General features: G+C 42.8%; 1 protein-coding gene across 1 annotated transcript in view; it reads right to left on the bottom strand.

Annotated features, from left to right (window-relative positions):
* The window catches only part of SSH2 (slingshot protein phosphatase 2), a 104,985-nt gene that overhangs the window by 70,391 nt on the left and 7,347 nt on the right, over nt 1-27,247 (bottom strand).

Genomic DNA, 27,247 nt, shown 5'->3' with positions numbered 1-27,247 from the left:
TAGAGAGATCTCAGCAACTAATTCCGCTTCACAGTACATTTACATATGCATTGCCAGGCACTGGCTAGCGATGGGGTATAGGACCTGTCTTATCACTGAAAACTTACTACGTTCGTGTAGGTCCACAGGACCAAACACCTTTTAAAACATACCAAGCATTCAGTCAGGGCAAGGGCATCCCAAGAAAACCAGAGTTCAGCACAAGGTGACAAAGGAAGCAAAAAGATAATTTTGTGACTAGCTTGCTTTGGGCTTCCCTCCTGCAGAAGATCTCCTCTCCAGTGAGTGCCCACCATTTACTGGCAGTGTAAAGTCCAACAGGAGTTGCACAGAATTGACCCACAGTAAAGAGCAAGACATCAGTATGGCACGATGTCTTTTGGTCATTTTTTCCAAGACACACGCCAGCAAGCAGGTAGTTGCAAGAGACTTGTGCCTCTGTGACAAGAGGGTTGCTAATGTTCTACTAATGAAGTCATGCGGGGGGCACGTAATTCTCTGAAGTGTTCATTATTTTTTTTTTTCCTAACTTGGTACAGAGCTCTTTTCTATCTAACTTTTCCCAAGGTCCAGTACAGTTATTCCATTTCTCTCCTTTTTCTATCACTCATCCCATCATCATTTAAGATGAACACATCCTCTCATGAGCAAAGATGCTGGCACACGTTGTATCATGGCAGTAGTAGAGTGAACGGTCACGTTTACTGCATTACTCACGAGTCATTTTATAATACTCCTGAAGGCAAACACAAAATGATGCACTTCCACTGTGCTTCTGAAGCAGGAAAGCAGGGATAAAGAGAGTCCAGAGTTGCTTTTCTGCAAACACCTGCAGAAGAGCTGAAACCCAGAAGCCAAAGCATCAGCAGAGAGTGATGGTGTTTCACACAAGGATGAAGTTTGACTTATACCAACACAGTCATGGTGCTCTCCTCCCCAGCACTGGCCCCTGCCCAAACACCTCTGCAATAGGCTTTGATAACTTTCTCCCATGAACAACTCAGGGGCGACTATACAGCTCTTCTGAGAAGGGAAACTATCCTTTTCTTCCTCTTCAGCTTGCTTCAGGAGAGCAATTTGGAAGATGCTCTATCATGCACACACTGATTTCTGTTTTACATACCATGGCACACAGATAGAAACTAAGGAAAGGTGCGTAAGAGATTTCATGGGCTGGGGGAAGGCTGGAAAATGAGATAAATGTCAATTCCAAATGAAGTTGATGGAAAAAAGGAAATGAGGAACTGCATGTCCCGGGGCCTCTGGTTCAGCCCCACCAAAGAGGACATGTACCTACCTGCCGCCCAGGGCAGGAGAGGAAGGGAAGCGACAGGAGAGGGAAAGATTCTGGAATAGACACATTTACAAAACCTACAGAAACTAACACATAAAAGCATCAAGCTCAAAAAAGGGGAGGAGTGGAAAAGTTAAGTTTCCATAAGATAACCATACAAACAGAAGTTTTTTCCTGAGGATCTTTTGAACTACATTCTTTGTGCCTATTGGATGTGAAGATCACACACAGTTCATTTTTTCACAGAGTTAAATGCAGATACGTCTGCTGGATATTCTGTTTCTCTCTTATTTAAATGATCTGAATCTGAAAGATACGAGTAACCAGAAAATGCATGCTTGCTACTGGTCTTCTATTTCTAAGAACAGAACTAGAACACCACCATGAAGTAGTTCACTTGGAGCCACCTGCAACCACAAATTCAAGCTAAAACCTGCAAACCATCTACAACAAGCAAGAGCTGGCAGGAATACCTTCTACTCACCATACCTTAGAATCAGTGCAGCAACTCGATAAGGAAGCTAGCATTCCTGACCCCTTCAAAATGAAAACACCAATGAACTCCACAGTCAACAGAAAACAAGCTGTAGCATCATTCAGAAGGGTGCAAATACACAGATGAAGAGCAGTCATCACATGAGCAGCCACAGAGCTCTTTCAGACCAGGGAGCCAAGCCCTTGTTCCCAAGATGAAGTGTCAGCTGCATTCCCTGTCTGGCAGGACACTCCGGGATACTCTCTGGGATACAGCCCCGAGACTGGCCTTGCTAAAGAATCCAATGGCGTAAAGTCACTTTCCATTATTCAAGCTTTTGTAACAACCACACTGGCTCTGGACCTATCTGAGCTGACTATTTGTTGTCCACAGCTCCAGACACTGGACAGCTGTCCTGGCGATCCATGCACCCCACACAGCCAAAGTCTCCACACATTTCAACTGCGTTGCTTAATGCCTCAGGGGCAGTAGCTGTTCCATGGACCATGCTGCTCATTCTGTATTTTGGCCTATTTTGGCTTGACAGGTGGTAACAGCAACATTTTAGGTTTGCAAAAGTAAGACATCAAGTACTTCCAAGCATTTCGCTAGTGTTTAACTGTCTTGCATGCATGAAACAGTAAGTACCTGCATTTCTACAGCAAGCAAAGAAAGTCTACTTCAGTACTAAATACTTCTCATACCTCCTTGCCTTGCTCCTCTTTCCCTAAATTTGTAATCCTAATTACTAGCACTTCCCGAAAGAGTGTATATTCATTTCTCACCCCAGTAGTGGAAAGTGCAGGCAACTCCCAGTAGGTTGGAGTAGAAAATACTGTGGTGAAAAGGACAGCTCCGATCCCTAAGATCACACAGTGCTCCTCTTAGCCAGGCAGCTGATGTCACCAAAGAAGCCACACAGGCCACCTCCTCAGTGCCACGCACCAGTTATGGCAAACAGATATAGCATGCAGACTTAAACTCACCTTGGGCTGTGCCAGTGTGGACAACTGTCTATTGCCCCTGCATTTGAGAGCATAGGGTCTCTCTGGGTTATCCTGAGCAGACTCTGCACTAGCTTCTAGAGATCTGCCTGCAGAAACAGAGGGATGTGGCATGTCCTTTACACTACTAGTTGCTAGGAGCAGTGGACAACTCGCAACACATCTCAATGGCTTCTCCTTAACGAACCCACATACTACAAGTTCTTGTAGCAGCAGTTAAAAAAAACCCCACAAATAAAACATGCACACAAGATCTGCAGGATGAGGATTCAGATCTTTGAAGGGTCAGTCAGTCAAGTATCACAGCCCTATTAAACTGAAAGACACGAGCACTACACTTACCACCACTGGCTTTGCCCAATCCCCAATGCCACCCCACTACTTTGGGTGGCATGACCTGATGTAACGGCCTCACAGCATTAGGATGGTGGTGTTAGATGGGGGTGACAAACTTGAGTGTAAGAAAGATACTAGAACCACAGCACCTTTCACTCAGGATGCTGCATCACCTTAAGGACTTAGTGTGCTAAGTGTCCTGAACCAGATCAGCAAGACAAGAAACCAGAAGCCAGCATCAGCTGTGCAGTTAGATTCCTTTGAACAAATTCATTATTTATCTCAAGTCCTCTTGAAAACACCATTAGCTGTTGTGGGTATGTTTGTTATCACTGGATCTTCTCACATCCTGCCAGAGTACAAGCTCCAATGAGTTCCCTGGGTTGAAAAAAAAAAGTTGACTGGGAGAGGCGGGGGGCAAGAGGAAGAGGTCAGAGGGGATGGGAAGAGGTTTCATTACATGCAGGACAGCTAAAGACATGATGGGGTTTTTGAATAAGCCAAAATAGCTCAAAAGCCTGTATTTGGCTAGAGAACAAGTTCCTCAAACCCACAGTAAGGTAGAACAACTGAAAGAGCACTTGAAATCTCTACTGCACTGTTCAAGAACCCAAGTTATGCAAACATTTTTAGTGTATAATGAATGACCATTTCCACCTGCCAAAAAAATCCTTGTCACAGCAACTGGCAAGCCTGGTACGCCATAGCCAAAAGTCCCAGAAATGACAGGAGAAGATCCTGAAATATGCAGCTCATTATCTTAGCTCCACTCAAAATTCAGCCCTCAAGAGCTCAGTGTGGAGGAGGCTAGACATGGCCCAATCAATTACCATCTGTCCCTGCTGAAGCTCTTACAAGATCTCTTTAATATTAGACATAAATGTAGCAGATTTGCGTGAGAAACACATCTATTCAGAATATAGCTGACTGTCTACAAAAACAGAACTGTAGACAAGTGCTATATGAGCAAGAGAGCCATTGCCAGTACCTAGGATGCTATCTGGAACAAAACTAACCTTCACTAACCTCCTCCTCCTCTTCTCATCAGCAACTCTGACCAGCCTGCAGCCTACTCCTTCCCTGTCTCTCATGTTTTTCCTGGTATTTACAGAGTGGTCAAATTCAGGTTATCTGAATCATCTTCACCCCATCAACTATCTCCTTTGCAAATAGATCCATACCTTCTCATGGACAGAGGGCATTCAGCACGGAAGAAGATACAGCCAATGCTCCCACATTTCACACATCCCACCACTACTATTTCTCCTCCTCCACAAGTCCATGCTACCATCCAGTGTATACCATACCCATCCTACAGTTCTCTGCACTGCGTTCTGGTCACTATGAAATTCTGCAGCTGCAAAACATCACAAAAACCTTAGTAACTGTGAGCCAAAACTAAGCTGCAATGACAAGTCACCCCACTAGAGGGGAGGGCAGGACAGAGAAGATGTGCCCAATGCATGGTCAAGTGGAAGCTTCAGTGAAGGAAATTACTCCAGTACTGACACGACTACTAAAACAAGCACCTTCAAATTTTCATGTTATTTTCAGTATATTTCCAAAGAGGAGGAAATACTGCTGCCAGTGCAACAATTCATCAGCCAAAAAGTGGACCAAAACATTCCTTTCTGAGGACATCTTTGGGAAGGCAGTTTACCTTTGAGAAGAAGCGTGCTTGGACACCGAAACCAGGCATTTGGAGGTGTGATCTGTGACAATGACCCACTTCGGCTTTTAAAGCTGCCTTTGCACAGGCGGTAGCAAGAACCTTGGATCTTGCCCCAGCCCCCGGTTCCCTGTGCCCTGCAGCACCCATGCTGTAACCACAGCAATAGGTGCAAGAGACAGCAGCTTCCACAAATGCTACTTGAAGATTCCTGATGCTGGATTGCTCCAGCCTCAAACCAGCCTCCACCAGCCTGCAACGAGGAGGAAGCTGAAGAACACTGATGAGGTCCAGAGGGAGTCATGCCCTGCTTTCCTTGACCAGAAACAGAGGCCTCGGGGGAAATGGAAGGAATGAGTCGCATAGCTCTAAACTAGGCCACGATATTAAATGCAGTTCAAAGTGAAAGATGAAAAATTCCATCTCTGCTCCTTTCAGGCCATGTAGGACAGAATATGCAAAACATTAATCCTGTTTGTGCTTTGATCCACTGCCAACTATCTGTCATCAAAAGGGCAAGGGAGAAGAGAGAAATTTTTTGAGTGCTATTCTGTTCTATACAATGGGAGTCACTCCATGTCACGCAAACAATTCTGCTCTTATAAATCTCCTTTTTGCAGACTGATGTAATGATAAACAAGATTCAATCTGCATTCTTACGTACAGGGACCGGAGCTGTCTGCCTGTATTTAACATGAGGAACATCACAGCAAGTTCTTTTACTGTAAGAGATATGATTATTAGCATAAGCCATGCGTCTAACAATCACTACATTTCTATTAACCAAGGAACATTTCACACAGACTACACCCTAAAAACACATCTTTCAAACCTTAAAAGACATTCCAATTTAATAACTGCTTGCTACATATGATTTTATGCCAACATACTTGACTGTAAAGACAATGCCTGGGAAGTGTTTTTATCAGGAGTGTCAGTGGTCACAGGCATCAATATCAAGACAGCACTGACAATTTAGACAGTTTTCACCCCACAAGTCAACATTTTGCTCATAGCTGTGACATGCACACTTCAGACATTACAGAACTTCTCTCCCCCTTTTCCATTTTCTAATCTTGGCTAGGTGTTGCTTTTTGGATGGGCACCTTCATTATTTTCATTGTTTGGTACACTTTCCCCTTTTACAGGAAACCTCTGCACAGCAAACACCAGCAGCGAGTGATCCCAAATTCCTCATAGGAAGGCAGAACCCAGAGATGGATGTGAAACCACACTCATTTCTTGAAGCTGTTAATTTTCAAAGTCAATATTGCTCTTTTTAAAAGAGATCCTTATTAAAAGGGGGCAGAGAGGCCTTGTGCAAGAGTAGGAAGGCAGAAGCTACTTTGTGAGAAGCTACATGAGATAAAGAACTTGGAGCCTTTTCACCTCTCCTAGTGAAGTGCAACTGGCAGCTTCTTATTTATACAACACAAAATGAGGTAATATAGATCCCGCCAAAGCCGTGACAAGATTCAGATGTAGCCATGCCATCAGAGAGACTTTTCACTTAACATTGTCAAGCCACCATCACGTGAACAACTCTGGACCCAGTCTCAAAGGAGGTACTACAAAGAAAAGACTTGTAATTAAATGAGCGATCTTCTAGTTCTCTGCCTACCCTTTCCCTGGCTAGATCCCATCCAGTTGTTCAAACACACACTAAGTGCCTCTGAGCCGAACATGACCTTTGCTGGGAAGAAGGCAGCTGCTTTAGTCAAATCGGAGGCTGTGCAGCCAGGCACCGATCCAGTTGTTAAACCATGCAAATACTCCTCTGCATAGTATCCACCAGTCTCCCAGTGTATTGTTTGGGCTACAGCCATACAGTGCAGTGCAAGCTCCTCCATACAGGAGCTCTCCTTGTGTGTCAGCAACTATTAAGCAAGTCAGTACAAAACCCACCCTCCCCCAACTATTGCCCAATGCATGGATAACCCAGTCTGGTTGAGTATTGCAGAGAGGGTGCCATTACTGCAGCCACAGCCTTTCCTCTAATGCAATACAAGTCACCTAGAGATAAGAGCATCTACTGGACGTTCAGATCACTTAGGGCTCAAATCAACCCTCGACACAGACACATGGTGACATTAGAGGTGCCCTGGAGTATCCAACATCTGCACGAGACTGGCAGTAGATGCCTAAAGAAGAAACTGAATAGAGGCCCTTGAAGTCCAGGGGTCCAGGATCTGTGCATGGACATCACACAGAACTGAAGTTCAACACCTTCCAAGATGAAATATTTGACAGATGCCTATTCAACAGCAGGCCCTGCACAAGGCTGGTCCTATCAATAATCTCAAAACATCTGCTGGAACAAAGTAAGACAAATGTTTGAGTCAGATTGCCAAATATCTATTACACATTTCTGTAGCAGAGAGACTTTCATACAGTAGTCTGAGTTGTATCAAAGTCTTAAATAAACTGTGTTAGCAAAAAGCCCACACATACTGCATTTGCAGCAAGGCTGAAGTGCCAGCAACAACACTCTGGCTGGTAAAAAGAAACAAGGGCTGACTCGAAAACCTGGGTTGAGAAAAGGTTCCCTTTTTTCTTGCAAGAAGCCCAAGACTACACATAAATTCACCAGCTAGAGCTTCCAGGGCTAGAGGGGGGGACACTGAACTGTAACAGGTACCATATCCAGCCTGACTTTGTCTAGTAGCAGTTTGGTACTAAAAAGGGTGATTTGACCACCAAAAAAATGGGCAGCCAGAGTTTGCAACTTCCACAGCTGCAGCATGGAGAACAAAGACAACCAGAAATCTGCAGCAGTTTGTGTGAACCGATTTATTCGGTGTATTATGGAAACCATCAACATGGTAGCGATGTGCAAGTACTCACATATGGAGGATAGGTCTCAAAGCTAAACTGAAAACCAGTTCACTTCAGAATCCCTCGGTCTCTGGAGATGGTTAACCTTAACCATTATTAAAAGTTATGAAACTAATTTATAAAGTCACCTAGTATGCTCTAGAGAGCTAGCTCATCGCTACTTTTTGAAATACTTACATTTGTCAAACACTTTTTAAAAATAGAAGCTGCTACCAAGAAGCCTTTAAGTTTGACATAAAAGTTCTTCAAAAAGCTAAACTGCGAAAACTAGGCCACAAATGGGAAAGGGGAGAACTGCACTGTGTTTTGCATAGTGCTTTTACCTTTCCAAAGCTATAGGGTTAAGGGGTAAACAAGCAGCTTTCTCCAGCCATTTCTCTCTCACCCATCACTATTTGCATGAAATGTTTTGAATGAACAGTTTTCCTCCTCACATTTCTTCTGTGTTTGAGGTACCACATAAGCAATAACTTTCTGCAGCCAAGTGTTCATTCAGAGGTTGGCATTCCTTCCAGATTGTTTTCTGTATCACTTTGCTGTGTCAGTAATTGGTATATTTAGGTCAAAGACATTGCGCTCCTACTCTGGAGAGAGAAAAAAACAAGTTCCTTATCAAAGCTTTCATCTTCCCGCTGGAGCTGAGAGATTTATGCAAACCTTGTTTAGATTAGGCTTCACTAAAAATTGCAGAAATAAAACTCAAACACTTGAAGACAAAAATTAGAAGCCTCCAACTGGTACAACAAGAGTCAGGATGAGAAATACAGTGTGACACAGCCTGCTACACTACACCCCAAGAACAGATTAAAAAGGAGATTACTGTCAACTGAATTTCTTCAGTGAAATAAGCTTGCCTGATGGGGAGTACAACAGCTTTTGCCTTAATCACAGAGACACACCCAAAGGAAAAAACAAAACAAAACAAAAACCAACCAAACGTTGCAGATACATATTCACATTAAATATCGCTACACCAAAGGGATACATAACTTCTCTCTGAAACTGTGTAGTAGCATGTCATCTCCAGACACTTACAGACACCAAGAAAAAAATAATCTATTGTCTCCCTGAATAGGCCTTTCCTCTAACTTTTAGAAGACCTTTCAACACTGTGCAAGTGTGACAGAAAAGGCAGGTAGTTAACAGAATTATGATGTTTTGCTACATTTAATGCCTCCCAGAACCATGAAGATACCCGCTTAATCTCCTTTTAGGCAAAGCTAATGAAGTTGTCCACTGGAAATCTTAAAATCTAGAAGCATTTGTTTCCCTACAACAATAACAAATACCTACAGTGATGGGACAAGTGTGAGAAAACTCACTTGCTGTATAAACACAGGCACTATAACTCCAGTTTTCATACTGGGAACTGTTTGTGATGTCAAGGGTATAGTTTGACTAAGACCAAGTCAAAGATATGCGGCGTACACTGGTGAATCTCAGGGCAGGGCTTCTACACAACGTACAGTCTGTGATTAAAATGAAATCCCAGCTCCACAGGTTACTGCAACGAGCAGCCATTCATTATCCATTCATGCAGGGTGACACATTTACACACATGAAATTGTGCCTATGTAATTATGAAGGATGGACATTCACACCTCAGACCCCCTTCCAGTCACTACCTGTTAATACACAGACCTTGCTCAACCTTCCAATGCGCTCAAGAGCTTTCAGAAGCAGCATGGCTACATGCACCTCCTCAGCCAGCAGCAGACTGACTTTAGAAGCTGGGCCTGTTTCCAGCTGGGAGAGGGAGTCTCCTGAACTGTTGCATTAAAAAAAAAAAAAAAAAAAAAAAAAAGACAGCTAGAACTAAACAAGGTTGAAGGAGCCTGAAAAGCAAACTTGCTAATGAGCCTTACGCAGAGAAGTTGGAGACCTGGAACTGCAAATGATAATCTTTTATTGTTTATGAGCAATACTATTACGCATTACAAGAAATAAGGACATAGACCAGACATAGCAGATGCACATTCTGGTTTAAGTCAGTTTCCCATTGAAATGAGCAAACATTAAATGTGCTTTTAAAAGAGGTAAATACTTGGCTTTCACTCCTCATGGCGAACAGCTATTTTAGGAGGAGGAGGGTGGAAGGAAGGGAGGTACACTGCAAAGGGAAGGGTCTTTGTCTTGCAATCAGCCATCTTCCTGTTAGCATCTAGTTTACCTTGGTGCACACTCACAGCGGCCTCATTTGTATCCCTGCTACAGTTATCTCCATTGAAAACCAGGGCGTTATTCTAGGCCTCTGTGCAGGCACAGTTCAAGTTGCAACTCCAGACTCTTCCCAAAATTTACAGTAGAGTCACTAAAGCAACGCTGATTCACCTGCAACATATATGAAATATATTATTCCCACAACGGGACAAGAGTAGAGCTATCTGGATACCATTCCTATTTATGTCATAACTGTGTCCCCAGAACAAAGCTGTGCCAGCATAGCTCTCTTGTTAAAAATCTAATTCCTGGTCAGCAGCAGGATAACCAGGCACAGGCTTTTCATTTTGACAGCGTGCCTTAAACTGCACAGAGGAAAGCACATCCAGCCATCCATGAGACACATTTAAGTTGCATCTTCACCCCATGCCAGCTCAGCACTACGCTCTTAAAGCCAAGTGGCTGGCTGTCACACGCAAGCATCTTTCTCCCTGCCAGAACGTTAGAAGAGATTCTCACCCACTCAGCTCCTCCGAGATCCAATCCCTGCAAGCTCCTGTCAAATCTCCTCTTGACGTCATGAATGTACAACACAGTGGATGAATTGGGAGCAGCACAGAAATCTTCATGACCTACCTGAACTATAAGCACCAGCAGCCAGGCCACTTAGGGCCCTTGGCCTACTCCATCAATAATTAAAAGATGATTTTCCAGATAAATAACTTCTCACTCTCAGAATTTTTTTCAACACCTAGGAAGGTGAAATGAAGACTCTGAAAAGGGAGGAGAACAACACTCAATCTTTCCAAATTCCATGATACCCAACCTCTAAAAAGCAATATGGAGAGGAAGTCGTTAATATTTCAAATTCTTAACATTGCTTAACCTGAATCTGTGTTCAATGGTACAATTACAAGTTGCAAATTGTTACCTAGCATTTGTGAGAAAAACAAAAAAAACCCCCCAAAAAAACCCAACAAAAAAAGAGGTATCCAAGCAACTACATTGTCTGGATGCAGCAGCATCTGCGTTGGCACTTGCAGGCTGCTATTGCATAACCGTGGATTCAAACAAGAGCACAGCCGGGGAGTCTCTGCTCTACTGCAGTGACATATCTAGAACAGAAGTGGCTGGTAGAGGTTTAACAGCAGGAGTTTAGACCCTATATGAGAGCAGGAATTGGCAGCAAAGTCTCTTCACCTCTAGCCTCCACATGGGTAGGGAAAAAACCCCCAAGTGTTTCAGGCAAAACTTCAAAAGCAATTGCTGGGACAGCTTTCTGTACATGCAGGACACAAAGCAGAGTCTTTGGAGAGCAGAGGGAAAGGAACGCCTGAAGATATTCCCTGGCAAGACACTGCAGAGGGAATCATAAGGTACAAAGCGTACTCCTTGTTCACATCCTCCATCCCCAGGGTGCAGAACAGCCTCCCAGCTGCCCCACTTCTGGCAGGGAACCACTGCTACTAGAACTGGAACATAACAGTTATAAACTACTCAGAATCACTCACTTCTTTAAAAAATACACCCAGGTATTAGTCTCATGCTGTTGGAACTTAAGCCAACACGCTGAGCCATTTTTCTTGCCTGATACAAGCTGGTTTATAGGCTCTTGTACACTGTTTCTCCACAGCAGAGTTCTGCCTACACTCTTTCAGCACTGCATGCCTACAGCCAACTGGAGATATAAGGGTCTAAGCAGTTTCCGAGAGACCAAAAGCAAGGCAGCAAATATAATAACACCTCCTCCAACAGTGGTTGGAGAAAAAAGAAAAAAAGAGAAAGGAAAATGAAGCTGAGGAGTAGAACAGGGTTTTCTGGATGAGTCAAATATGAGCAGAACAAAGTTGCATAACGAGTGCCCCTTGACTTTTGTTATTTCTCCCAGCCAGCTCCTCCAAAAATCTATTTGTTATTGTTTATTTGGGTATCAGTCCAAATTGCTGTGGGAGGAGAGAAAAGGAAAAAAGGAAATGCTGTCAAGCTATTAATTCTAGTACTGTAGTCATCTAGCACTCTCCATCTATTAACAAATCAGTGTCCTGTTTACTGCAACACTCTCTAGAGCCTGAAAGTTAAATACAAGAAAAACAGATCTTAATTAGTCTCTTGCAAAAGTGACTCCAGCACTGTTTCTCCTCAGCCAGCATGAATTCTGCCTTTGCTTATTTACCCACTGCTCAGTCCGGAATGGCAATGTCATTTCACATCTCTCCAGAGACAGTAGGCAGCAGCAGGGGAAGCAGGCGCCCAGCGAGCAGCATGTAGCCGGGAGCATCACTCCTGAAATTTAAGCCTCGGAAACATTATATTGCAATAAAGGCCAGGCTGTGTCAAAAGCCAGGAGCGACTGTGGCCACCACCCGTCCTCCCATTCTCCCAGGATAGAAAAGAAGGCACATTCCTACATGTCTACATCAGCAACAGGAGAAAAGCTGTACTAAACCAGAATGCAGTGTTATGCTTGGTTATTTCCCTGCCTCAGGATGCAAGTGCCACTGCAGTGGGTACAGCTTGACCTGTCAAAGGGACAAGCTTCCATACAGCCACTTGCCCTCACTCCATGCCAAACCTGGCTGTTCCCAGGAGCAGGAATGGCTGATGCAGAAGCCCACTGTCCAGAACAGCCTTTAATGACAGAAGGACAGAAACACTGTGCCAAAGGCAAAAGAACCCCATTAGTCTTTGCACAAGCCTAGATTTGCCTGACCCCTGAAGTTCAATAGATGTATCAGATTTGTGGCCCTGCAGTACTTGCCTATATAATCCCAGCCTCCTTTGTACCATCTGTTTCCCCTTCGGCAGACTGGCCATTAGAGACACAATGCTAAAACTCATGTCTCCTTAGTAACAGGTTTTTGTTGATCTCTTCCGTGCCTCCCAATCTTTCTATCAATCCTGTAATCTACTAGGATTTTCCCTGCAGGGGATGCGTAACAGCATCAGTGGAAAAAAATATATGGGATGATAGAAACACTTTAGGGCAAGGGTAGAAGGTGTAAAAGGGGAGTGCACGAAGTTAGAAGAGCTACAAGTCTATCAAAACCAGATGTTCTCTTATATTGGAGCAAGCCACCAATATACCTTCCAAGTGCCAGGTTTAAGATCTCATCTGAGCACTCAGTGCTTCAATAGTTTTTTCTTAAAGAGTTGCCAATTATGAACGGTTTGCCATCAATACACAAGTCTTAAGAGAAAACACCTTTCACATTCCCTGCATCTCTAAGACCATCTTCTCTAATACCTCAAAGGTAAAAACACTGCCAATCTCAACACTATGCAGGTAAGGAAGGACTGTATTTCCAGTCTATAGAGACTGGCTCTCTTACAGCAGGTTTTAAGTCAGTGATTGCTGGCTGCCTTTGGTTCCTTAATCCCTAAATCCCTACACTCTCTTCTTGAGGTTAATCCAGTTATAACTCTCCCTTCCCTTTGGCTGGGGCCTTGCATAAATAACCACCTGAAGAGCAGGGCTGCAGAAGCCAATACTCAAGAATATGGCACTTCCCAGAACTTTGTCCTGCTGCAAGGGACAGTGGAAAGTACTTACTGCCTATGCCAGAAAAGGAAATTAAGATTAGCTAGGTAAGGGCAAAAGGCACTCCTTATGGATTGCTTAAGTCAGCAGGAATCAATCATCCAGTCCGATCCAAATCCTCCAGTTGCTTTCTGCCTTAAGATAACTAGAAACAGGTTTATGCTGTACTAAGATAAAGCAGCCTTAAACCAGTGTAAGCCCTTATGTGAAAATCCCCCTTTTTGGGAGGAGAGGAGAACTTGCCTTTGAGGTCAGGTCTAAATGAGATGGCTATACAATTATAGTCATAGAGGCCGTGCGGTATTTGGAAAAGCAACACTGGTCAGGAAAAGAAAATCACCTCTTTAGACTTTGCCTGGCTGACCTGGACCAGCCAGCTCCCTTAGCGCTCAACCCCGCGGGCAAGAGAATGAAGGCACTACTAAGAGGATGCAGCCGGTCCTCAGCGCTCACTCAGCCTGCCAGGAGAGACCAGTGTAATATACACTCCAGCACATGCAGACCATGAGGACTGTCTCCTTACACATGAGGCATCAACAGTCCAACCCAGTGAAGATGAGTACCTGCCCCCCAAAAAAAGCCACAGTGAAACACACCCAGTGAAGATGCGAAGGAATCCTGTGAAGAGTCTTCTTTATTCCCTGCTATAGCACAGAGAAAGCAAGGACAAGTGGCTGTATGAAAGCATGTCCTTTTCTGACAGGCAAGACCTTACCCACTTCCAAAGGCACTTGTTCCCTGGGAGTGAGCCCTGTGTAACCTAGCACCATCCCCTGGGCAGGCAGTGAGCAGTTGCACGAGAAATCCTTAAGCTGGGACAGGCTTTAGGTCAGTGGCCCGACAGACCACACGGATCCTGCCCCCGCAGCCCCCACACCCATCTGCATGTCTTATTCTCATTGTGAAGCTGAGCCAGAGGCTCTGGAGCAGCACGCATTGCTGTGGAGCAGCCTGTCAGAGAAAAAACGCTGCACATGGGCTCCCTGGTGCTTGCCAAGCTCTTCAAGCTATGCACTAGAGCCAGGACTCAGACCATAAGCTCTTTGTGTTCCTGGTCATTCACAACCAACAGAAAGAGAAATCTGGTTTTGAGGACTGTTTATCAGCCTAGTCCTTCCCAAGATCCTCAGTCTCGGGGGTAGTGAGAATGAGCAACCCCATCAGGTTGCCTGCCGAACTGAAGAGATAGCAAGCAGAATATGCATTCTGCTTCCCAGGCTAGAAGCAGTTACCCCACACCTGCTTATCTCAGTGTAAGATGTCAAAACAAGGAGCAAGATCCCTGCACAGCTCTGAGCTGCAATACATGTCTAACTCCATTCACACAGATATGGAAAGCTGCCGCTCAGTCTCTAGTGTGTATTTAAACGCTCATTCTGAATGGCCAATTAGTCAGAAGTGGAATGTTTCTGCATTCATGGAGTAGCTATTTTAAGATTACATTATGCGCTCTGCTTCCATTAATAGGTTTACTTATAAAAAAAAGGAAAGGCGTTACACCCAGCGATGCATTTGCCTCAGAAGACTTGAGTGCTCCATGTACCCAGCACAAGCAGAGGAAAGCTAATGAATTCTGTTATTGACAAGCCACATTTTTCTTCACAGCTCCAGAGATGACCTAGTCATTAGGCTTGCCAAACCTTGATGGAACAAGTCAAACCACTGTGTTCACTGGCCAGCTCCATTATAGGCCTGTCAACCTGCATCTTCCACGGAGATTTAACACAGCCATAGAAGTCACCAAACTCAAAGAAGTTAAGCCAAACTACTGCAGCATCTTGCGTGTCCTGCGGCTCTGGAGGAGACTAACTCAGATAGTTTCATTCCAGACACCAGTTTCCCTGCTTGTGTTGCCCATGCTCTGCCTTCACCCAGTGATAACCAGTACACATCTACACCCCTCCAGTACCTCTGGATCCCTTCAAGGCCTTGGAGTCCCACAGCTATTTGACAAGCTGAAAGTTCACAGGAACTTATTTTGGAGCAAGTCAAGAACTCTCAGTTTTTTTAAGTTAACAAAACTTAAATGCTGTCAAGCTTTTATGAAAGCCAAAGGCAATTTTAGGGAAAATACACACACGGGTTTGGTCAAGACCCACCCCTCCCAATCTCTCTTGCTTGTATTAGGATTGCAGCTTTATTCATAAAACTCACATACAATCACCCATCAACTGTAACATCTAGATTTGTTTCTTCTACCTTCTCCAAGCCTGAGCTGTGATATCAGGTTTTGATCAATGTCATTTTCTGAGAGAGAAGATTGGAGGAGCTAAGAAGGGAAGCATGAATACAAGCACTTAGCCAAACACCGCAGATAAATTGCATGCCAATGGCACAAGGGGTATTATTTTAACTTTGAAAATCAATAATCCTAACACAGGGCAGATTCAGTGTAAAGAATCAGTTTTCTGTCAACAGTTTTGCTTTTACTAACAGGTTTATACAGATTGATTTGACGATCAAAGCCATAGAATCCAAAAGGTACATGTATAATAAATCTCATTAAGACTAGAGCAGGTCAGCCCTCTGATGAACTTAAGCTGTAGATCCTTCTAATGCTCTTGAAGAAAGTCTGGGTGACCAGCCAAATGAGGATTCCCTCAGCTCACAAATCCACATCTTCTGAGCCAAGTGGAAATACTGTATGAGCTAAGCAAAACAGAGTTTTGTGGGTTTGGGGTTTGGTTTTGGTTTGTTTGTTTTTTTGTTTTTTTTTAAAACAATGTGAAGAGCAAGCAAAAAACCCCAAATTATGAAGCAACACATACTAGAGTCAGAGCTGAAAATACAAATCCAACTTGGAGGAAAGAAGGTGATACAAAAAACATTGCATTAAACTGATGCTATTTTGATATTAGATTCAAATCTAAAGAAATGCATTAGCCCACGCAGACATAAAAAGTACAAAGAAGTCTTAATAGTATGTGAACTCCAGAGCACAGTCCATCTGCTGAAAAATGAAGGCTACTAAAGATGGACAGCTTTACTGTCAGGGCATCCACATGCAGAAAATTCACGACACCGAACAACTTTAGCTGACAGTCATCTCTCCTGTAAAGCCTTGATCTCAGAGAGTTAAGAACACTGATTTAGACCCAACAGCAGTTGCTGTATCAAATGCGGGGTGGGGGGGCAGGGGGGATAAACACAGAGGACTGAACAGCAGTAGCAGCACATATCCATAGAAAACCAGTATTATATGGTGCCAAGGAAGGAAATTAAATAGAAGGATGCCCAAATGCTTGAAAGCACTGCTTAAAACAAACCTAATATGAAGTCTGACCTTGTCAGTCTTCAGCCCTGGGAGGGCTCAGCTTCCACTGTGCAGAGGTGGAATGGACACAGACATCACACACCAGCAGTGGGACAGGAGATGTATGCAGGTTCACTAACAGCACTTTAGTGCTGAAAAACTTTGGCCATTGAGGAGAAACAGTAAACTCTTGGCACAGATATGGTCATTTCAACTTTGTTCATTTTACTACAGTAATAAGGATACTGCTTTACAGATGCCACAGTTGATATATGCAAAAATGTGAAAGAGAGTAGATAATTTCCAGCTTTCTTGGTTAAAGCACACAACCCTCACCAAGGTCTAAAAAAAAAATAAATTTTAAAAAACTAAAAAATCTCTTCCCTCAAGATTTCAAGATATTTCTTTTACCAAAGCATGGTGGGTTTTCCCCTGTTTTTTAAAGACAATAGCAAGGGGAAAAAAAAAAACCAAAACCCAAACCACCAAACAAACCAGCTTCTAATGCAGAAAACACTTCTGTGAAAATATGGAAGAGGTAGAAAATCCTGGATTGTATTTAACTAGTGAACAAGGTCACAAATTAAGCAGTCTGAGAATTTCTGGTAGCTTAGCCCTGAAATAGCCCCCTTTTTTCTACTCCCCACCCCCTTCACTGCTTAGCTCAAAATGCAAGACCAACAAGAACACATGATACAGCCTGCATTGGTATGGGCAAATACATGGCTGAAGTCACAGGAGCACATTCTTCAGGGCTCATGAACCATCACATGACAAACATCACAAGAAGCCAATTTACTAAACATAATTTAAACTTGAAAAAGTTAAGAATAATAAAAAAACATTATGGAAACACCTCTTAGGAAGGGAGGAGCTACACTTGAAAAGACAGCAGCGAACAACAAAGCAAAGATCAGTTCTCATGTTATCTGAAACTTTTGATTGCTAGTGCTACCATATAGGCTAGTATTGCTTAAAGTTCCTAATATATACTTTTAGTTACATAGCTTACAGTCAATAAAAAAGTTGACCAGCAGTCAGTGAAGACCTTATCAATAAGCCTCTCACAAAGATACAAATATTTGAATTTAATTGCATAGACCTGAGCTAAAACTTTTCTGATTCTGCATGTTTGAAGAGCAGCAGCCTGTTCATTTGCTATAAAGCTTATATGTAAGAGTGACTACTTTTTCAAAAAGCAAGAGGACATGCAACCCACAATCCCTCTCCTTAGCTGTCAAGAAGGACTGACAGCTATTCAGAAGAGAACACATACAAGGTCTGCTTCAAACTCCAATCAGGTAAATGGAAATAAAAGCAGAACTGCCTCTTAACAAGATGGCACTGTACAAACTGACTTTCACACTTCTATCTGTATTGATTTCTGTACCAGGACAAAGGAACTTGTTTCTTATTTCATAAGAGCCACTTTCACTGGAAAAGTTTCAAAGCTATACTAACATTTTATCCCAACAATTTAATTAGGGATTGGTCCAATCCTGGAGCAGTGCTCAACGCTCAGGGATCCTGAAGGCTCTTAACTGTTTAAAAATGTTACAATGATCTGCAGGGCCACTACCAAATAGATCACTGTAGACTTATCCTTGGGATTAAGTCATCTCTATTTGTGAGCCCTTATGTGATGATCTGTCTATTACAGAGCATAAGTACTGCATGAAAGCCTCTTCAAGGCCTTCACCACCATCTGTGAATTACATTATTAACAATGGTATGAACTTCCTAAGAGCATCTGGTTCTCTCCCCACCCCCTTCTCAAATCACTGGAAAGCTCTTCAGTATCAAAACAGGCACGGGCAAAGCTGTTTTCCTCCTTTCCCTCTCTCCCCACCTCCTCCTGCCCTCTAACAGCAGAGGATAGATGGGGGTCAGTTCTCCATTTGCATACCCTACATGTATTCTGCACAACTCTTGCTATTGTTAAATAAAGATGAACGAAAACAACTAAGCGACGTGTGTACCACAGCCATTTTATTGGGAAAAGCGGAAGTTTATTTCATCATTTTGCAGAGGCAGCATCTGAAGTATGCTACTGAACTGCTGCTGCAGAATGCATGTGCTGAGGCACAACGGCGACTAAACAGTCCTACCCCAAGACCTCACTTCTCACCAGCACAATTCCCAAAGTTAACCAAAAGCAGGCAGCAGCCATTAAGCCAACTTGAATAGTTACTGCTGTAGCTAACTTTCTGGATGCAGGCAAGTATTTTGCCATCCCAATCCTCCTCCCCACCAAGTATGTTTCAGAAGCTTATTCTGAAAACATGCCAGCTTCTTGTAAACAAGAAGTAGGAAGAGACAGTATCACCTGGGACATCAGAGCACACTCTCCACTGAACTTTGCACAGAGTTCACATCAACCAGCCTCCTTGGCTACTCTAAGGGATCATTTACTCTTGCAGGAACAGAGTTCTTCCTATCTCTCTTAAGAGCCTCTCGTCACCTCAACTTTCTGTATACATCAGCAGCAGTTTTTCCATTCTGTTTTTCACAGTATAATTCTTTAGTTGCACAATTAAAGATCACAATTCAGACAACATTGTTACAGCCCTGTAAGATACAGCATCTTCCTCTGTCTTAAGTTAGCAGCAGTATTTCTTGAAAGAAAAGAGCAACGTTATGGCTCGCTCAATAAAGACTTCTATTCAGCAAGAAACAGCATCCAAACCAAACAATCCTGTAATGTGCAATAACAGGCAGAAAATAACGGGTGGGGGGAGGGAGACAACAACGTTTCTGCACAAAGTCACATGAACCCTTCTTCTAACATACTGTTTCTCTTATGCCCATGTTTCAAATAAATAAATAATCAGGCATATGTTGAGATGCTAGGACAGTAGCATCTAGAACATACTCCTACTGTAATTACAGGTAAATACAGAATTTCTTCAAGTCTACAAAATAATGGGCAAGTGTGTTTATTCAGGGCCACCATCACTCTGACGTGCTGCCCGAATGCACACTCTGTGTGTGGGTCGTAAGAGGAAGTATGCAGTTACTGTTGATGTCAAGCTACAGAAGGGGTGGAAGCTTATGCACATAGTAACTAGCCTCCAGGATGGTTCTGCCAGAGTTTAATTTTATTTTGGTCATGACTAGTCACTCTGCTTTGGATGGCAGGTCAAGCTGAAGATGAACCACTATCCAGACTCCTGGGAAAGGACATAGTTATGTTTTTATGCAGCCATTGAAACAAGTCAAGAGAGCCATAAGAAAATTAAACAAGTTTTATGAGTGGCTTTAGAGGGATGGCTTAACAACTGAATCCCAAACTCTTATTCCCTATAGCTTATTGGGAGGGGTGCAGGGAGAAGAAAAGCAAAGAAACCGGCAAATCTTGGAGCAAATTAGTGGCAATTAGAGATGGGCTCTGCCAAGCCCTGCTCCCAACATACAGTGGGAACACAGCATCCTATCAAAAGGATCTTACGATTATAACACTGATACCTGGAATCACAGCAGTTAAAATTGGAATGAATTCCCATCTTTCAAACAGTATGTACAGGTGACCATGTAATCCAATTAGCTAATATTTTGCTAAATCAGTGTATTGAATATCACCCGATGAGCTCATTTTTGGAGCCAGTTCAATGCCTCACTTCTAGGACTGATGTCAGTGTCACATGCTTGGAGAGGATCAGTCTGCAGCTGGATATTTTAAAGCCTTCTATTAGGAGTACAGAAAAGTCAGCGGATTTCAACAGCATCAACTAATGAATTTGTGTTTTATTATAACAATTTAGTCACCAGACCCAGCTGTCAATATCTCTGTGAGAATATCAGGCCATTTGGGACAGTTTCCCCCTCCCTCCGCTTTAAGCCACTAGATGGAAACTGAAGAATGTAGCAACTAAGTTGTTTCAACAGAGAAAGTTGTTTCAACAGAAAAGGAAATCAACAGAAAGACAAGGAAACAGGAAACTCTCACTGATTCTGACTGGCTCATGATAAAATGATTAACCATTGAGGGACACTAAACTCAGCAGTTGTAAAAATACATAAACAAACAAACAATAGCAGGGCAAAAGGTGTTGAGCATCAGTAGCACAAATGCTTCAAGTGATAACATTCATCCCTACCTTCAAATCCCACTCACTCACAGTCCAACTGTGAAGCCATCTTTTATTCTGACTTAATACAGGGATGTCACTGAAGTTCAGTGGCAAGTGTTCATGCAGTATCGGTGAAGTCTCCCGCACTTTGATGCCCACTGCTTGCACTTTGTACCAACAAGTAGGAATAGATTTGCATTACACAAATAAGCAGTGTCTTCATTGTGCAACTGCATGCGACTTTTTCGGAGAAAAACAATGCTCAAATACAAGGAGTGTTGTGTGCATCAGGCTACAGAGTGGGTGGTAGTGATGTTGTCAGAAAGCACTCAGCACTGCTTACCTCCACGCCCATTGACTTCAGTAGAAGGCTACATACGAAAAGTCTCTGAAGATGAAGTTGAAGTGTTCCCTAACCCATGGCGCTGTCCATACACTATACTTAAGAAAGAGACAAAACAAAAAAACCACAGAAGTGAAGCAGCATGAAATTGTAGCTTTTTTTTTTTTAAAGACTCTTGCAGTCCCCATTCCGTTAAGAAATCAGACTGTACACCCATCAGTTCTGAGCAAGCCCTTCACCACACTGCCTGAGCCTTTTACATCTCTAGAATGTAGGATGAGAACAATGGTAATTTACTGCATGCTTACACTGCTCCCAGAAGACCTTGGATGAAGATGCCTTAAACCTTCATGTTCTGCTCAACTGTTAAATTGTTCAGTGAGACTAGCTAGTTTAGGCAGGGGCTGTATGAAAACACAGAGCCCTCATATATAGCACAGGGCAGGGCCCATTTTAAAGATCCCTGGAAGCTTCTCTCAAAGAAGTCCGCAAGCTCTGCATCTGTTTCAAGAGCAATTCAGTTCACCCTCATGCAGGCTACAAGTTTCATTTGTAATAGCTTTAAGAACAGGACAGTCAAAGGCAAGAAGCCCCAAACTGCCATGGACATGAAGCCCGATATACAGGATTGCCAGAGCAATGAGCAGCTCAAGATACCTCCAGAGGAGGTGGCAGACAGACCAGGCACTTGAACTTCAGCGTGTGACAGACACCCTGCTTGCACTGTGTGAACCTACAGGTGGATAAATACGTTTGGTGTACAGACTGCAGCTGGGGTCAGGGAAGGTTATTATAACCGAGACAAACTACCTCACAGTATTACTGGTGGTTAACTCCCAGAGGCTTATGACGTATTTTCAGACCGTAGTTTTTATGCTGGGCATTCAGTCAAAGAAGGAAGATACTAAAGGAAATAAGATCCTTACATGTACAAGTTCTTATTTAGCTGCCTGTGTTCAGTAAGACATTCCCTCTCATTTTAAGATGCTTATAAATTCAGTGTACCTCAAAGGTTTGAAGTGAGCAGAATGCACCCTTAATTCCGAACTATCCCATTTTCAGCCAGAACTCCTCTATACAGAGCTCCATTTTTTCAGAGGTTTGAAGCTATTTGGCAGTCGTATACAGCCTGAACCAGCCTGCACATTTTTCTCTCTCTGTCTTTTTTTTTTTTTTTTAATTTTAGACTTAATGTAGCATGTACTCTCAGAAAGGTTTACAATGCAGTCTTTTGTAGTTAACTTGCTCCAAGCTGGGCCACTGCCAGGTTGTTATCAATGACATTTTAAAGCAGATGAATGAAGTTCTTATTATGGTGACAAGCAGAATTGTGATATGGCACATGCATACACTGGAAGAAGAGAGCTTGCTATTAGTTTGTCAGGTTAATAAATAAATAGTGATTTCATGAATAAAAGCCTTTTATTAGGAAACAAAAGAACAAAATTAATATTTATAAAGCTTTAGTCATTTAAAGCACCCTTTAAAATAAGATTATTCCATTTCAGTCAGAGCCACCATCATGGACTAGAGATTCTTCAACACAGCTTACCCTCCTAATTCTCTTACCATAGCAGTGCAACGCAGCAAACAAAGCTCTGCCTTCTGAACTGGTTCAGGCCAGGCTCAGGCCTGTTCCACTACTCCTTCATGAGCAAGATACTCAGTTTGAGGCTGACAATATTGAAGGCCCATGACAGCAAACATTTCTGTTGTCTTCAGGACTGCAGCTAGAGGCTGCACCTGTTGGAAGAGCTGTTGGTTCCTTATCACAGCAGGAAGTTCTCACGTTTTACGCAGTGTGCTTCCACACCACACAGAGGTACTGAAACCAAGCCAAGCCAAGAAGAGTGACGCTATGCGTTAGCAAAACTGACTGCTATCAGAAGTCAGCTGGCAAATCGCTTCCCATCCTCTGCCCCCTGAAAAGATTCTTCCCTAATGCCCTGTTGGTATCTCTCAACCACTTCAGGGTTCTTCAGTATTTCCCACGGTGAACTTCAGCATGTGTAAAGAAATGTTCACCATCAAAGCAAAGTTTAAAAAGAGTGAAGTATGTCCAGGATGCCCTACTTCACAGCAAGCAAATTAAATTCTGACAAATACAGATTGCTTCTCACCTGAAGCTATCTTTGCACATACCCCCTTTGGCTCAAGGCATTCTGTGCTCGTCTGTTCTAAAACCAAACTTGCAAGTTTAAACTTTGATCAAGCTAAGTAGTTTTGTTTTGGGGGGTTTGTTTGTAGGAGGGGGGTATTGTTTAGTGTGGGGTTTGTTGTGTTTGTTTTCTAATTTTTTTTTTTTTAAATGAGACACATCTCAAGTTTAGAATCAAGATGTGAGCAATTACTGAAGTTTAAAAATTTATTTTGGCTCATGCCACCATCTCCCCGAATACTAAAAAGATTTAAAACTTTTCCCTTCTCAAGGGAAAGTCAAGTTTGAACTTCCTCACTCCTAAGAGAGCCAAATAGTTATTTTGGGGCAGTTTCTATCTCAGCCATCTACAGTCAATGTTAACAGATCTAAGTTAAATAGAGCTTCCTCCAGACAAGAGCAGTTTCTGGTGTATGTGTAAAAAGAGAAAAATTCCACTTCAAAGACCAGAAGTGTAGGTTGCAGAAGCCTGTGGCACAGTTGTTATCTTTGCAGCATGAAGCACAAGTTGAGATCAGGGATCTGTAAAGTATGTGAAAAATATTCATTTCACCCACTGAGACTATGCAAACTCTATTCCAGTCATACTATAAACGTTAACTGATAATGCCTCCTTTGCCTTAAAGTTTATATAACTATGCCCAACTTTTGGGAAGGATCTGAAAGTATGCTATGTTCATACTGTTTTGCCCTGATAATCTCTTTTATTTAAGAATCAGGAGCAGAGCAGAAGCTGCACAGAAAGACAATTCACCCCCAGCACATCACTGAGGCAGTCACCCCCAGCCACCTCACAGCAAAGTGCTGAGGGACACAGCGGCAGGCCAACACAAAAAGTAAGAGATAACATATTAATATTTGATTTCCATGTGCAACTGTACTGGCAAGTTTATGCAATATTAGACTTGACCCACAGTACAGGGATAGCTGCTGTCTGGAGATTCATATAAGTGTTGAAATTCAGGCTTACACATTCTATGAACTGCTGTGCGACCAAAATACTACCAAGAAGGAAGAAATGCCACAAAGAGCAAAAAAGCCTAAGTTGTCCTGTTTCACTTCGCTTTTTGAAGTCACAAGCCTGCTACCCCACATAAGCACAACTCAGCTGAAAACAAAAACAGAGGAAACTCCCAGTAATGAAACTCACTAGATGTTACATAAGAAAAACATTTGTTCAGAAAGTGAATTAAGTCTTTGTCAACTATTCTGCAACTTTAAAAGGCTAAGGAGAAGGCTGTCATTTCGAGGTTTACACTTCACCCAGGAAGACAATATAATATGGCAGCTAGTTAACTCTTTCATAACCACATTTTGAAGCACTGTATTTAAATACAGTGGTTACAGCATCATCTGAAGAACAGGCCCAGAGCTGTTTGTCTTTAAACTATTTTAAACTCTTGAGGACAACTGTGGAAAGGAAAACAAACAAAAAAATGACAACAACAAAAACAAAGAACAACAAAAAAAGAATCAATTCTTATTCCAGAAACACCTTTATCTTGTCACCTAGTATTTCCTCTTGCAACTAGGTTTAGCTCCTGTCTGTAGGTCAGAGAGCTGAGTCACTTTCCTGCTTGCCCCACAGCTACTTATGAGCTAAATTTTCAGTGTGACACCCTGTTTCCTACAGAAGATGCTCCAGAAGTCAGGACTACTGCAAAGAAACAGCAGACTCAAAAGGATGCCTGCTACCATACAAAAAGTGGGCCATCTCACAGACAACTGCTGACTACTCTGCTCCTAAGCATCGACATTCACATACAGAAGAAGGTCTGTATTTTTAATGACAGTTTGCTAAGGACTGGCCCTTTCCTGGCTGAGCAAGACCTTGCAAATTTTTTTCAGACAGAGGGATAGCAGCCCACAGGTTTTCCACATGCAAGCGAAGGTTAGGGGCTTTTGTTTTTAAATGCCTGGAACGTGGCACTCGGGACTCTTAAGCATTCAGTAGCTTCAGAGATTCGTGGGAAACTCCAACTTCAGATGGATTAAGCCAAAGGGTTGGTCCTGCATCATGCACAAGACTCAGACTACCTCTAACTACCAACAAAGCTCTCCTTTGGAGAGTAAAGCATTTTACACATGCAAGGCATATGCCCTAACCCTCCCTCCCATCACCATGCTAAAAGGTATAGAGATGAAAAGCGTAGTGTTTTGTTTTGTTTTTTCTTAAGAATCCTAGTATACACATTTCTCAGGTGTTAGCCATTGAAGCTAAACCAAGCTAGTTCAACAAGTCTTAAAAGTTCTTGCTTCAATTTTAAATGTAATAATTCTGTTCATCAAAACAGAAGGGACATGGTAGCAGCCAGGAAGAGTAATAGGACAACCACAGTTCCCTGTGACAGGACCAGCTTTCCACATTAAAATCCACTTTTCAGATATTTAATCCAGTTACAAGTTGAAGACTTGCTCAGCAGTTTTTGCCTTTTTGCTAAGGAGGCCTCAAGACCTAACAAATGAATGCAGTATCCCTCAACAAAAACCCTTCCAGTGCCATTCTTTCCCAACTACTTCCTATTGCTTCTCATCTGTTCTAAGAGGGAAAACAAACTCTTGGATTTGGAACCTGCTCCAAATTCCCTTTGGGACATCCCCACTCACACCACAGCAAAGTCAGTCAGAGGCAAACTAACAGAAGCAGCCTGCAGATTGTCTCCTAAGGAGAGAATTGCTACAGCAAGTGTGTTAAAGCCTACCAGATAGAGAAAATATGTGACTCAATGGACCCACAGTACACAGGAGTCAGGTTTTGGTCTTCTGCCTTTCAGAAGCCTTCTGCTTTATCTCACCTCGGACTTGTTTGTGGCTCACCTCACTGGGGTGTGGGCAAGGGGTAAGCTGTGCAACAAGGAGCCTGGCATCACAAGTCTCAGACCCGCACAACTCCCAAGATGACATCTCTGGAATTTACTTCCCAGAGATCTCCTGCACTGCTCTACTTGCAAAGCAGTGGAAAGCTCAAGGATCCAAGCCACCTCCTGAGCTCTGGTATGATTTGTGATAAAACAGTTCTTTCAAAATAGGTCAGATGAAATATTCTGATGTCTTTGATTACTTCAATGCAAGACATTTACGCTGTGGCCTTAAGTTCCCCACTAATTTCACCTTGAAACAGCCTACACTGATGCAGTAACTTCATTATTTCCATGAAGCCTCAGCTGAGGAGTTCCTCAGGAAAAGGAGGACTAGCATACCCAAAAGCAGCAAGCACCCACAAGCAAAACCCATTTCAGTGAGTGCCACAGGCATTTCATTTACCAAGGCCATAAGAAGTTCATGTCACAGGGTATTTGCCAAGAGTTTCACGATTGCTGGCATACACAGTAAGGGTGCGTCTCACCATGGAAGCAACAAGCTGTTTAACTGTGTGACTCATCTTACAGCAACGTTTTATGCCTTCTGAGAGGAGATCAGCCCGCAATGAGCAACATTGATAAGATGCATATTCAGAGCAATTCTATTTGGGCAAAAAGCTATTGACACATTCAAAACTGCACATACAGAAGCCCATCCAAATGCCAACTAAAACACACGAACACACACACACACACTGCAATATTATACTATTGCAATAAGACATTCTGCAGATGACTGACAGCAATCTAATCAATTTATACAGCCCAACTCAGAAATGCAAAAATGGTTTTTAGCCCTCATAATTTTTTATCCCTTTAAACAGAGCACTCTGGAGGAACAGCTTCCAGCCAAAAGGTAAGAAACCCTGCCTGCCTTGTTTAAATCGCTGACTATTTCCAGTAGGTATCACCTGTTTCTTTCTCTTGCTTCCAAGATCCTCCCCAACCTTTACACAAAAGATACGAGCTTCACTGTCACTACCTAACAAACAAATTAAAAGGATGCTCAGGCAAATCAATGGAACAGAGAGGAGACTCCTCTTAAATTCACAGGCTGAACTAAACAACTTGAAGACTTGGAACAGGCAGTTGACAAGCCTAGTGTTCTCATGTTGCAAGGCCAGTTTATATAAAAGAAGTATAAGTCACAGAAGACCAGCAGCTTAGTACATACTTCTTGCTAACGGCACCAGCAAGAGTCAGATATGAAGACAGTAAAAGCTTCATGTCAGTTGAACTCTAAAAGTACAA

This window comes from Haliaeetus albicilla, chromosome 9 (assembly GCF_947461875.1).
Source record: "Haliaeetus albicilla chromosome 9, bHalAlb1.1, whole genome shotgun sequence".
Classification (NCBI taxonomy): domain Eukaryota; kingdom Metazoa; phylum Chordata; class Aves; order Accipitriformes; family Accipitridae; genus Haliaeetus; species Haliaeetus albicilla.
Note: the sequence above shows the minus strand (reverse complement) of the source record. Positions and strands in the feature narration are given on the sequence as shown.